The sequence below is a fragment of the Staurois parvus genome, unplaced genomic scaffold, assembly GCF_062004578.1.
Source record: "Staurois parvus isolate SC_StPar_1 unplaced genomic scaffold, SC_StPar_1.0 ptg001252l, whole genome shotgun sequence".
Taxonomy (NCBI): domain Eukaryota; kingdom Metazoa; phylum Chordata; class Amphibia; order Anura; family Ranidae; genus Staurois; species Staurois parvus.
This window is the reverse complement of record NW_028319048.1, coordinates 2988032-2993223: the sequence shown is the minus strand read 5'-3', so window position 1 is coordinate 2993223 and position 5192 is coordinate 2988032.

Genomic DNA, 5192 nt, shown 5'->3' with positions numbered 1-5192 from the left:
TTCCACCAATTTACTTTCACATTCACTTTTGTTAACCCTTCTGTAATCCTGACTGTGTGCAGTGACACCATGCATAGGAGGTGACACCCAGCGTTGTACTATTATTATTCAGGATTTATGGCACCAACAGTGTGCTCAGCACTGTACAATATAACGGGAGACAATACAGCAACAATACAGTTCAATACAAGAAGGATAGGAGGGCCCTGATCCTGGGAGCTTACAATCTAAGATCTGATGTTTGGGACATTTATGGGCAAGTTCACCTCCTGCGGGGTCAGTTCACTGAGGAATATTCCATGCAATACATACAAAAAGAAGGAAGATGAGACAAATAATGAAAGTCAATTCACAAAAAAAGAACACACACATACACATACACACACTACACACACACTACACACATACACACACACACACATACACACTACACACATACACACTACACACATACACACTACACACATACACACTACACACATACACACTACAAACATACACACACACACACACATACAAACTACACACATACACACTACACACATACATACAAACTACACACATACATACACACACATATACACACACATACACACTACACACACACACACACACACATACACACTACACACTACACACATACACACACACACACACACACACACACACACTACACACATACACACTACAAACATACACACACACACACACACACACACACACATACAAACTACACACATACACACTACACACATACATACAAACTACACACATACAAACTACACACATACACACACACACATACACACACATACACACTATACACTACACACTACACACATACACACACTACACACATACACACATATACACACATACAGTCATGGCCGAAATTGTTGGCACCCTTGATATTTCTCCAGGAAATCATGTATTTCTCACGAAACGTATTGCATTAACACATGTTTTGCTATACACATGTTTATTCCCTTTGTGTGTATTGGGACAAAACAAAAAAAGGGAGGAAAGAAAGCAAATTCGACATAATGTCACACAAACCTCCAAAAATGGGCTGGACAAAAGTATTGGCACCCTTTCACAACTGCGGATAAATAAGAATGTTACAAGCATGTGATGCTCCTGTAAACTCACCTGGGGCAAGTAACAGGTGTGGGCAATATAGAAATCACACCTGAAAGCAGATAAAAAGGAGAGACGTTCACTTAACCTTTGCATTGTGTGTCTGTCTGTGCCACACTAAGCATGGACAACAGAAAGAGGAGACGAGAACTGTCTGAGGACCTGAGAACCAAAATTGTGGCAAAATATCAACAATCTCAAGGTTACAAGTCCATCTCCAGAGAACTAGATTTGCCTTTGTCCACAGTGCGCAACATTATCAAGAAGTTTGCAACCCATGGCACTGTAGCTAATCTCCCTGGTCGTGGACGGATGAGGAAAATTGATGAAAGATTGCAACGCAGAATAGTCCGGATGGTGGATAAGCAGCCCCAAACATGTTCCAAAGACATTCAAGCTGTCCTGCAGGCTCAGGGAGCATCAGTGTCAGCGCGAACTATCCGTCGACATTTAAATGAAATGAAACGCTATGGCAGGAGACCCAGGAGGACCCCACTGCTGACACAGAGACATAAAAAAGCAAGACTACAGTTTGCCAAAATGTACTTGAGTAAGCCAAAAGCCTTCTGGGAAAACGTCTTGTGGACAGATGAGACCAAGATAGAGCTTTTCGGTAAAGCACATCATTCTACTGTTTACCGAAAACGGAATGAGGCCTACAAAGAACAAAACACAGTACCTACGGTAAAATATGGTGGAGGTTCAATGATGTTTTGGGGTTGTTTTGCTGCCTCTGGCACTGGGTGCCTTGACTGTGTGCAAGGCATCATGAAATCTGAGGATTACCAAAGGATTTTGGGTCGCACTGTAGGGCCCAGTGTCAGAAAGCTGGGTTTGCGTCCAAGATCCTGGGTCTTCCAGCAGGACAATGACCCCAAACATACGTCAAAAAGCACTCAGAAATGGATGGCAAAGAAGCGCTGGAGAGTTCTGAAGTGGCCAGCAATGAGCCCAGATCTAAATCCCATTGAACACCTGTGGAGAGATCTTAAAATTGCTGTTGGGAAAAGGTGTCCTTCCAATAAGAGAGACCTGGAGCTGTTTGCAAAGGAAGAGTGGTCCAAAATTCCGGGTGAGAGGTGTCAGAAGCTTATTGATGGTTATAGGAAGCGACTGATTTCAGTTATGTTTTCCAAAGGGTGTGCAACCAAATATTAAGTTAAGGGTGCCAATACTTTTGTCCAGCCCATTTTTGGGGTTTTGTGTGACATTATGTCATATTTGCTTTTCTGCCTCTGTTTTATATTTGTTCCAATACATACAAAGGGAATAAACATGTGTATAGCAAAACATGTGTTAATGCAATACCTTTTTTGTGTGAAATACTTGATTTTCAGGAAAAATATCAAGGGTGCCAACAATTTCGGCCATGACTGTATACACTACACACATACACACACACACATACACACACATACACACTTCACACTACACACTACACACATACACACACTACACACATACACACATACACATATACACACACATACACACACTACACACATACATACACACACTACACACATACACACTACACACATACACACTACACACATACACACACTACACACATACACACACACTGACACACATACACATATACACACACTACACACATACACACACACTGACACACATACACATATACACACACATACACACACTACACACATACATACACACACTACACACATACACGCTACACACATACACGCTACACACATACACGCTACACACATATACACACATACACGCTACACACATACACACTTACATACACACATACACACATACATCGGTTATATATCTCATGAAGAAGAATCTGCACTGAGCAGGAAGTAAGAACAATACAATGTATGGGAACGTGAGAACACAATGGGGGGGATTTACTAAAAATGGAGAGTGCAGAATCCGGTGTATCTGTGCATGGGAGCCAATCAGCTTGTTCAGTAAAGCTTTGGCAGTAAAACCTGGAAGCTGATTGGCTCCCATGCAGAGCTGCACCAGATTTTGCACTCTCCAGTTGTAGTAAATAACCCCCAATGTGAGAACATGATGTATATGAAAGAGGAAATGTGATGTGTGTCAAAGTGACAATACAGTGTGTCAGTCTGGGAACACAATACATGAATGTGGAAAACAATGTATCAGTGTGAGAATATAATATATCAGTGTGAGAATACAATGTATCAGTGTGAGAATACAATGTATCAGTGTGAGAATACAATGTATCAGTGTGAGAATACAATGTATCAGTGTGAGAATACAATGTATCAGTGTGAGAATACAATGTATCAGTGTGAGAATACAATGTATCAGTGTGAGAATATAATGTATCAGTGTGAGAATATAATATATCAGTGTGAGAATATAATATATCAGTGTGAGAATATAATGTATCAGTGTGAGAATATAATATATCAGTGTGAGAATATAATGTATCAGTGTGAGAATATAATATATCAGTTTAAAGATGTAATGTATCAGTGTGAGAATACAATGTATCAGTGTGAGAATATAATGTATCAGTGTGAGAATACAATGTATCAGTGTGAGAATACAATGTATCAGTGTGAGAATACAATGTATCAGTGTGAGAATACAATGTATCAGTGTGAGAATACAATGTATCAGTGTGAGAATATAATGTATCAGTGTGAGAATATAATGTATCAGTGTGAGAATACAATGTATCAGTGTGAGAATACAATGTATCAGTGTGAGAATACAATGTATCAGTGTGAGAATATAATGTATCAGTGTGAGAATACAATGTATCAGTGTGAGAATACAATGTATCAGTGTGAGAATATAATGTATCAGTGTGAGAATATAATGTATCAGTGTGAGAATACAATGTATCAGTGTGAGAATATAATGTATCAGTGTGAGAATATAATATATCAGTTTAAAGATGTAATGTATCAGTGTGAGAATATAATGTATCAGTGTGAGAATACAATGCATCAGTGTGAGAATATAATGTATCAGTGTGAGAATACAATGTATCAGTGTGAGAATACAATGTATCAGTGTGAGAATATAATATATCAGTGTGAAGATGTAATGTATCAGTGTGAGAATACAATGTATCAGTGTGAGAATGCAATGCATCAATGTGAGAATACAATGTATCAGTGTGAGAATGCAATGCATCAATGTGAGAATACAATGTATCAGTGTGAGAATATAATATATCAGTGTGAAGATGCAGTGTATCAGTGTGAGAATACAATGTATCAGTGTGAGGTGGCACAGTGGCTTAGTGGTTAACACGTCTGTCTTGCAATAAATGGGTCATGGGTTCAATTCCCAACCATGGTGCCTCCTGCATGGAGTTTGCATGTTCTCCCTGTGCCTGCCTGGGTTTTCTACAGGTCCTCTGGTTTCCTCCCACACTCCAAAGACATGCTGGTAGGTTAATTGGTTCCTGTCTAAATTGTCCCTAGTATGTGTATGTATATGGATGTGAGTTAGGGACCTTAGATTGTACACTCCTTGAGGGTTAGAGACTGATGTGAATGTACAATATATATGTAAAGCACAGAGTAAATTGATGGTGCTATATAAGTACCTGAAATAAATAAATGTATCAGTGTGGAAATGCTTTGCTCGGAGCTTTTATATATACATACATTCATCGGTCACTTTATTAAGTAGACGTTGCTAGTAGCAGGTTGGAACCCCTTTTACTTTTTCTGCAGTGTTTTGCATTTCGCAGAAACGCAGTACAGTCCATTTAACATGATTTCCTATGGGATATGTTCACATCTGCGCATTTTCACCCATTGCGTTTTTTTGGAAAGGGTCAGGGACTTTTTTGAATGCAAAAGCTGTGTTTTTGGTTCTATAGACTTAGATGGAAATGCTGCAGAAAAGCATGTATTACATTTTGGCTGCGTTTTTGCCATGTTATGTTAAAGGGGTTTGATGCGTTTTGCATTTTAAATCTGCCTAGCAACAAGAAAAATTAAAAAAAATGAAAAAAAAATGCAAAATGCAAAACACCGCAAAAACAAGTAAAAAAACACATGTGCAAAACACAAACCATAACG